This window comes from Theobroma cacao, chromosome 5, assembly GCF_053813885.1.
Source record: "Theobroma cacao isolate CCN51 chromosome 5, ASM5381388v1, whole genome shotgun sequence".
NCBI classification, from domain to species: domain Eukaryota; kingdom Viridiplantae; phylum Streptophyta; class Magnoliopsida; order Malvales; family Malvaceae; genus Theobroma; species Theobroma cacao.
In genome coordinates, this window is record NC_142643.1 from 29,290,114 (window position 1) to 29,299,913 (window position 9,800).

Here is a 9,800-nt window from a genome sequence, read left to right on the forward strand (position 1 = left end):
GTCAGTGTAATTGATCATTTAATTTAACAATCTTAATAGTTGTTCTCGATTTATTACAAATTATTCAAAAATGAGGTAGATATGCTAACATACATTATGGTCAAGTACAAAAACTCTTAAATCATTCAAATATGAGTATTATAAAGAGTAACTACAATTGGTAGACATTAGATGTAGAGAGATAAATGAGGTTTTTTGCTCGTAAAGTAATTAAAAGCTCAAAGAAGGTTATGTACTACAACCATGGAAGGATTTGGGAGAAGGGAAAAACAAGGTTGCATTTAGGAAGGATTAATTGCCTAACAAAGAAAAACTATTAAGGCTCAATAACAACATTGAAAGCTTTCTCAAATTTGATGAAATTTAAGTAGAATGTGGGTATTGGTAATCAATGCTTGTTCTTTGCTTCTAGGAAAGCTTATTTGTATGCATTTGGGGGTGATCAGATTGTCTAGGTGGTGTGGCTTTGTTCGGTTGTTGTTGGCAATGGGTTTTTTACCCCTTGGCCTAAAGCCTTTTCATGGTAAGGATATATTTTGCTAATGATATCGGAGATGACTCTTGACTGTGTAATAGAGTGAAAAATGACAAGTTGGAGAGATAGTCTTTCATTGAGGAGCTCTAACTTTTCCTCCATGGACTATCAATATTAATACTAGTTGCGATCATTTCTTCATTTAATGTGCTTACAGATGGTGTGAGACAAGACTACCCTTTATGGGATTAGGGAATATGATTAGGCTAATTAACCTTCTTTCTCTTAGTTAGTTCTTCTTAGCAATGACCCATGGCTTCCCTTCCAAGCATGGCTATAAGCTGTTGAGAAGCTAACTCTGATGAAGTCAACCTTTTTGTTGCCAGCCAATTTTATTTTTTTTTGAGAAGATGATTAATGCCCAAGCAAATAAATAAATATTGGGCTTTTACAGAGAAAAAAATTAATTGAAAAGGAATTAAGGGAAATAAAAAGAAAGGTAAAGTACTTTCTTTCCATGGCTAATGAATTTGGTTAGTAGACTTGGCTTGGAGGTGCTAAGACCTTGGCAATAGTGGTGTGAAGCTAAGTTGAAAGTGGTTGTTGGTGTCTTGGCAACAAGTTGTAATCATCCTCAGGTGTTGTAACTTGTTATTATGACATTTGATGATGATGCAATGAATTAACTATTGCTTTTGTTAGCATTGGCAATAATGGAAATGTATTGTCGAGTATCTTTACCTTGATAATAGCCATGGATGATTCTCTGATCTTGGCAAGAAGATTGCAATGGAGATGATCGTTGAGATCTTAATAACAATATCATATGTTCTATCTCTAGTGATGTTGGTGAATTTTTAAGAGGTAAATAAGTCATTGTTGGCATCTCAACTAATGAAGACTTTTGCTAACAATGAATTTGGCTGACCTTTTGGATCTTCTGCTAAATGACACAACATCTTAAATAAGGCAAATTGTCAAGGCCTAATCTTGGGCCATGACCGACGCATGGACCTAATAGGCGTAGCCCATTGGGCCAAGCAAGCCTTTCTATGAAAACTTGTTCATTAGACCAACTGTCCTTCATTTACCTCTAAGGTTCTTAAATCATAATTATCAAAAATAATTTATTCTCAAGGATAAATCATGACAACTAAACATATACCATTCACAAAATAATATTACCATTTGCCAACCTGTGCCAATATTTGTCAAACCCTGCTTTGTAAAATAATTATAATATCATTCACATGCTCGATAGAATGTTTGTATATTTAGGAAGTTCGAGAAATCGTTAAAAGACGATATTGCCTCTAATGGTATCATTAAGTCGATTAAGCCTCGAACTAGTTCAAATAGGAATTTTAAGGTGAAATTAAGAGTTTCACAGTTCAGGGATGACTCAAAATGGTAATTAGGAGTTCGAGGATCAATTCGGAGTCAAACAAGAATTTTCACTATCTAGGGGCAAAATCGTAATTTTACCACCCGAGGACGAAATTGAATTTTTCGAGAGAATTTAGATCAAATTTGATTAAATGGAGCATGATATGAGTATAAGGAGTGAAAATTATGCATTTTGGTAATTTTTCAATTTTTGGGGTAAAAATGTAATTTTTCACTGTACGGGGGTAAAAGTGTAATTTTTAAAAATTTGCTCCACCAAAACTTTGGAAAAGTCTAGAAATTTCATGGAAGACATGGATAAGTGAAGAGGATTGAGTGGTGGAAAAAGAAAGTCAAAAAGATGGCTAGAAAAAAAAATAAAATAATAAAATATTCAAAAAATAAATAAAATAATAATATTTTATTAAGCCTATTAAAAGGCTTGCAAATTCCAGAATTCTTCATTTGGAGGGTCAGCCAAAACCAGCAGGAGAGAGAGAGAAATAAGAACAAACCCTAGAGTGAGAAAATTCAAAGAAAAAGTGTGATTTTTCAAGGAATCAAGTGTTTAAAGGTATGATTTTTCAAGCTTAGCTTAAGATTTATCATTTTCATGCATTTCTCATCATTTTCCATGGTTGAATCATGTGATTTGAGGATGAATTCAATTCTGGAAAAATGGGTTAGGAGAGAGAAACTTGTTAGATTAATTTGATTTTAAGTTATGTTAGTGTTTTAAGTTAGTTTAGCATATTTAGGAACAAAACAACAAGAAAAGAATTTATTTTCCTCCATTACCATTATTGGCTGAATTTTCTAGGGGAATATTGGCTGATGATCTTGATGTTTATTTGAGGAATTATGATGAATAATGATGAATTATGAGTCTAGAAAAATAATGGAAATTTTTGGAGCAAAAATATGAATTTTTACCCATTAGGGGTATTTTCGTAATTTGCTATCAGGACTGATAATTTGCACCACACCGAGGGACATTAAGTCAATTTGGGTGCAATTGAGGTATAGAAACTGAAAAAAATTAATTTGAGATTAAATTGGACGTGTTAGTAATTTAATCGAGTAATAGGCCGAATTAGGTTAGCACCGCATTTAAGCGGTAGTCGGATAAGTTGCATGTCATATCATGCATATATACCGAGCCTGAATTGATTTTATAATGGTCAAGCATTGATGTGGTGAATTATGTATTGTACATTGTGGATAGGTGGTGAGCAAATTACACTGGTAAAAGTACCAACATTGTGCTTGAAGACTGAGATTAGGAGTACATCGACTCCTAGAACTGTGAGTGGACAATTTATCGTCTTAAATATCTAGAGTTATTATACTTGTTTGATGCTTTTATTGAATGGTGAATTTAAATTATAAAATATTATGTTTTCCAATTAAAATGTTTTTTAATAAAAATGAGATTTATACTGGTTTTGAAATCAAATATTGTTTTGGGAAAATTGAGTATATGGAGACTGTGTTGAAATTTATGATTTTATATGTTATTGAAATTGGGGCTTATGACACTATGGTAGCATGATGGTTAAATTTTTGGGGTTGGCATGAAATATATGAACAATTTTGGATTGGTCTCGGTAGACTGGATTACATTTTATTCGCCATATTATGCTACTGGAATTTTTATGGGTCTGGTGGTATATTAAACGGTCACTGCAGTGGTGGGGGTTTCCGTGGACTGCCTATGAGAGGGGCACGGTAACTCAATTATATACTTACCTCCAGGGGGAGATGTTGGGTGAAGTATCTCCTGAGGTATGATTTGAGTGCACCTCACGTTCGGGCCACCACGTGAGAGTGAGACTCAGCCAACGCCAAGGAACGGCTGTGTGTCAGATGTGAAAACATGTTTATGGGTATGGGTCATTGAACAGCCTTGGCGGTCTCAGTGGGATACCTTGACGAAGGTACCCGCGAGAATGATATTGGCAGGGGCCAAGTTTAAAAAAATTCATAAGTCGGGGAAATTTTGATGAAAAGAAATTATTTGGTATAGATTGAAACGAATTTTGTGTTATGAACATTATTGAGATATAACGTTTTTATATTGTCTCCATCTACTCGGCTTTAGATGCTTTTGATGGTAATTGTTTACTCACTGGGATTATTTAATCTCACCCCTCTTCCTATCCATTTTTCAGGCTCAGGACAATTTGTTGATAGTTGATTAAGACGAGAATTAATCTCGGAGTTGCATCATAGGAAGTAAGGGTTCGTAGCTCTACACCTTCTTGGTTAGTTGGGGGCCCACGTGTCACTGTAAACGAAATTTCATACTTTAATTATCTTTATTACTATATGAATAAATTTATTTTACTCTTACGCTACAAAAGTTATTTTAGGAAGACTTTGAAAATATTGTGTTTTAAGAAAATAGAATATTTTATTTAATATTTTTATTATATTCAAATAGCTATAATTTTACTTTAAACGAATGTTTTAGACTTCAAAATTTAATTTAAATCATGTAATATGTGTTTCCACTTACATATTACATTTTTTCGGATTTCGAAATTTCAAAAAAAAAATGACGAAAATGCCCCAGTGAGCTAGAAAATAATATTTTTATTGTTTTGAGTTGGAAACAACTTATGATTTCTTGAAATGCGAGATTTAATAACTATCGCTCACCGGGGAGATGCGAAAGTTGATGCTAAGCCTTGCGGGGTTTCGATCGGCATTCGGGGTAATGAGTGCTTATCGGGACGTCGCGGCGGTTGTCACGGGCCCGATGGGAGTTCCGGGTCGTGACAATTAGATTGGTATCAGAGCATGGTTTAAAGATCAAAGATTTTGATTTTAAAGCTTTGGATTTCAAAGTTTTTGATTTTAAAGTTGTTTTAAGAAATCCACACTGACACTGCGTGGCCCAAGTTAAGTTAAGTTAAGTAAGTCAAGTTAAGTTAGGTTATATCGAGTTAGTTGCATATAGAATTTAAAGTCATCTAAGTCTATTCCATTTCTTATTGTAGAGTACCATGCCTCCTCGACGTGGACGTCCACCTCTCTATAGGTCAGTAGGGAGGGGAAGAGGCCGTGCTAGACTTAGTCAGCCAGATCCCGTGGAAAGGGAGTCTGCTGCACCTACTTTTCGAGCAGCACCTGCTGTTGAGCCTACTGAGATTCCTCCACCTCCTCCACCACCTACTGCTACTCCTGGTGTTCATGCCATGTCTCTTGAGGCAATCCAGGCATTAGCAGCTTTTCTTAATGTCATTATGGGCCAAGCTCAAGCTGGTCGAGTCCCTCATACTGTTCCCCCAGCAGTATCTCCAGTGCCACCACCACCACCTCTTGTTCCACCACCAGTGCCAGATGTCTCCATTTCCAAAAAGCTTAAGGAAGCTAGGCAGCTGGGTTGCACTTCTTTTGTTGGTGATTTGGATGCAACCGCAGCTAAAGATTGGATTACTCAGGTAACGGAGACATTTGTGGATATGAAATTGGATGATGATATGAAGTTAATGGTGGCCACAAGATTACTAGAGAAGAAGGCTCGTACATGGTGGAGCTCGGTAAAATCACGTTCCATTACTTCGTTGACTTGGATAGACTTCCTACAAGAATTCGACGGTCAATACTACACCTACTTTCATCAAAAAGAGAAGAAGAGAGAATTCCTAAGTTTACAACAAGGGAATTTAACCATAGAAGAGTACGAGGCTCGTTTCAATGAGCTGATGTCATATGTGCCAGACCTGGTGAAGTCTGAGCAAGATCAAGCTAGTTATTTTGAAGAAGGGCTCCGTAACGAGATTAGAGAGAGGATGACTGTGACAGGCCGGGAGCCTCATAAAGAAGTTGTACAGATGGCTTTAAGGGCCGAAAAACTCACGAATGAAAATCGGAGAATGCGAGCTGAGTTTGCAAAGAGGAGAAACCCGAATGTATCCTCTAGTCAACTGCCCAAAAGAGGTAAGGACACATTTGCTTCTGAGAGTACTATTTCTGTTCCGGTGATATCTCCTCGACCCCCACTTTCACAGTTACAGCAGAGACCTCCGAGATTTAACAGGTCTGGGATGAGTAGTACTTCCGAGAAGAGTTTTGGAGGTTTAAATAAATGCGCAAAATGTGGGAGATATCATGTTGGGGAGTGTTGGGGCATAAGATGCTTTCATTGTGACCAGCCGGGCCACATTAGGAGTGACTGCCCACAATTAGGACGGGCTACGGTAGTTGCTCCATCCCCATTAACTCATACGGATATGCAGAGGAGAGATTCCTCTGGAGTACACCCGAGGCAGGGGGTAGCTGTACGATCTGAAATGGGTAGCAACACCCCAGCACAACCACCTTTGAGGCCATTGACTCGTTCTTCAACAAGAGTTTTCGCTGTAACGGAAGATGAAGCACGAGTCCGATCTGGAGAAAGTGAGTGAAAAGTTAGACGAAGGTGTAAAATAGTGATAGGGGATGTAAATACCAAGTGATGGACGTGTAAATAAAGGTTTCAAGAATAATATAGTAAATGAGTTCATATGGAATATGGTTGTAAGAATTTCTTACTATATTGTGGAAATTAGAACTCAAAAATACTTGAGGTATACAAAGTTCAAATGAACTTAAATCTTAAGCAATAAATTGATGTCGAAATACAAGAAGGATACAAAGCAATATAGAGGCACGAAAGATGATTAAGGACAAAGGGATGACTCTGAGGAATTATGATACTGCATCATATGCGATGATTAAATCAAGATAGATCTTGGATGCATAAATGGGATTATAAAGCATATACACATATGTGGGGTGATATTGTGATTAACTAAAATAAAGAATGATTTTTAGTGAATTAAGATTCCCTATAAAGGAGATAACAGGAGAAGTTGAGCATCGAATAAAAGATAATACCCCGCCTTTTCTTTGAGTTAATAAGTGAAATTTTGAGGACAAAATTTTATTTTAAGGGGGGTAGTGTTGTCAAACCCTGCTTTGTAAAATAATTATAATATCATTCACATGCTCGATAGAATGTTTGTATATTTAGGAAGTTCGAGAAATCGTTAAAAGACGATATTGCCTCTAATGGTATCATTAAGTCGATTAAGCCTCGAACTAGTTCAAATAGGAATTTTAAGGTGAAATTAAGAGTTTCACAGTTCAGGGATGACTCAAAATGGTAATTAGGAGTTCGAGGATCAATTCGGAGTCAAACAAGAATTTTCACTATCTAGGGGCAAAATCGTAATTTTACCACCCGAGGACGAAATTGAATTTTTCGAGAGAATTTAGATCAAATTTGATTAAATGGAGCATGATATGAGTATAAGGAGTGAAAATTATGCATTTTGGTAATTTTTCAATTTTTGGGGTAAAAATGTAATTTTTCACTGTACGGGGGTAAAAGTGTAATTTTTAAAAATTTGCTCCACCAAAACTTTGGAAAAGTCTAGAAATTTCATGGAAGACATGGATAAGTGAAGAGGATTGAGTGGTGGAAAAAGAAAGTCAAAAAGATGGCTAGAAAAAAAAATAAAATAATAAAATATTCAAAAAATAAATAAAATAATAATATTTTATTAAGCCTATTAAAAGGCTTGCAAATTCCAGAATTCTTCATTTGGAGGGTCAGCCAAAACCAGCAGGAGAGAGAGAGAAATAAGAACAAACCCTAGAGTGAGAAAATTCAAAGAAAAAGTGTGATTTTTCAAGGAATCAAGTGTTTAAAGGTATGATTTTTCAAGCTTAGCTTAAGATTTATCATTTTCATGCATTTCTCATCATTTTCCATGGTTGAATCATGTGATTTGAGGATGAATTCAATTCTGGAAAAATGGGTTAGGAGAGAGAAACTTGTTAGATTAATTTGATTTTAAGTTATGTTAGTGTTTTAAGTTAGTTTAGCATATTTAGGAACAAAACAACAAGAAAAGAATTTATTTTCCTCCATTACCATTATTGGCTGAATTTTCTAGGGGAATATTGGCTGATGATCTTGATGTTTATTTGAGGAATTATGATGAATAATGATGAATTATGAGTCTAGAAAAATAATGGAAATTTTTGGAGCAAAAATATGAATTTTTACCCATTAGGGGTATTTTCGTAATTTGCTATCAGGACTGATAATTTGCACCACACCGAGGGACATTAAGTCAATTTGGGTGCAATTGAGGTATAGAAACTGAAAAAAATTAATTTGAGATTAAATTGGACGTGTTAGTAATTTAATCGAGTAATAGGCCGAATTAGGTTAGCACCGCATTTAAGCGGTAGTCGGATAAGTTGCATGTCATATCATGCATATATACCGAGCCTGAATTGATTTTATAATGGTCAAGCATTGATGTGGTGAATTATGTATTGTACATTGTGGATAGGTGGTGAGCAAATTACACTGGTAAAAGTACCAACATTGTGCTTGAAGACTGAGATTAGGAGTACATCGACTCCTAGAACTGTGAGTGGACAATTTATCGTCTTAAATATCTAGAGTTATTATACTTGTTTGATGCTTTTATTGAATGGTGAATTTAAATTATAAAATATTATGTTTTCCAATTAAAATGTTTTTTAATAAAAATGAGATTTATACTGGTTTTGAAATCAAATATTGTTTTGGGAAAATTGAGTATATGGAGACTGTGTTGAAATTTATGATTTTATATGTTATTGAAATTGGGGCTTATGACACTATGGTAGCATGATGGTTAAATTTTTGGGGTTGGCATGAAATATATGAACAATTTTGGATTGGTCTCGGTAGACTGGATTACATTTTATTCGCCATATTATGCTACTGGAATTTTTATGGGTCTGGTGGTATATTAAACGGTCACTGCAGTGGTGGGGGTTTCCGTGGACTGCCTATGAGAGGGGCACGGTAACTCAATTATATACTTACCTCCAGGGGGAGATGTTGGGTGAAGTATCTCCTGAGGTATGATTTGAGTGCACCTCACGTTCGGGCCACCACGTGAGAGTGAGACTCAGCCAACGCCAAGGAACGGCTGTGTGTCAGATGTGAAAACATGTTTATGGGTATGGGTCATTGAACAGCCTTGGCGGTCTCAGTGGGATACCTTGACGAAGGTACCCGCGAGAATGATATTGGCAGGGGCCAAGTTTAAAAAAATTCATAAGTCGGGGAAATTTTGATGAAAAGAAATTATTTGGTATAGATTGAAACGAATTTTGTGTTATGAACATTATTGAGATATAACGTTTTTATATTGTCTCCATCTACTCGGCTTTAGATGCTTTTGATGGTAATTGTTTACTCACTGGGATTATTTAATCTCACCCCTCTTCCTATCCATTTTTCAGGCTCAGGACAATTTGTTGATAGTTGATTAAGACGAGAATTAATCTCGGAGTTGCATCATAGGAAGTAAGGGTTCGTAGCTCTACACCTTCTTGGTTAGTTGGGGGCCCACGTGTCACTGTAAACGAAATTTCATACTTTAATTATCTTTATTACTATATGAATAAATTTATTTTACTCTTACGCTACAAAAGTTATTTTAGGAAGACTTTGAAAATATTGTGTTTTAAGAAAATAGAATATTTTATTTAATATTTTTATTATATTCAAATAGCTATAATTTTACTTTAAACGAATGTTTTAGACTTCAAAATTTAATTTAAATCATGTAATATGTGTTTCCACTTACATATTACATTTTTTCGGATTTCGAAATTTCAAAAAAAAAATGACGAAAATGCCCCAGTGAGCTAGAAAATAATATTTTTATTGTTTTGAGTTGGAAACAACTTATGATTTCTTGAAATGCGAGATTTAATAACTATCGCTCACCGGGGAGATGCGAAAGTTGATGCTAAGCCTTGCGGGGTTTCGATCGGCATTCGGGGTAATGAGTGCTTATCGGGACGTCGCGGCGGTTGTCACGGGCCCGATGGGAGTTCCGGGTCGTGACAATTAGATTGGTATCAGAGCATGGTTTAA

General features: G+C 35.6%; 2 long non-coding RNA genes across 2 annotated transcripts; both read left to right on the forward strand.

Moving 5' to 3' along the window:
* Nucleotides 1–2,255: 2,255 nt before the first annotated feature.
* Nucleotides 2,256–4,296, forward strand: LOC148762532 (uncharacterized). The gene is made up of 3 exons (XR_016026471.1): nt 2,256–2,435; nt 3,087–3,166; nt 4,033–4,296. It is a non-coding gene; the product is annotated as an uncharacterized LOC148762532 (long non-coding RNA).
* A 3,087-nt stretch (nt 4,297–7,383) lies between these two features.
* On the forward strand, nt 7,384–9,424 carry LOC148762533 (uncharacterized). The gene is made up of 3 exons (XR_016026470.1): nt 7,384–7,563; nt 8,215–8,294; nt 9,161–9,424. It is a non-coding gene; the product is annotated as an uncharacterized LOC148762533 (long non-coding RNA).
* Nucleotides 9,425–9,800: the final 376 nt, after the last annotated feature.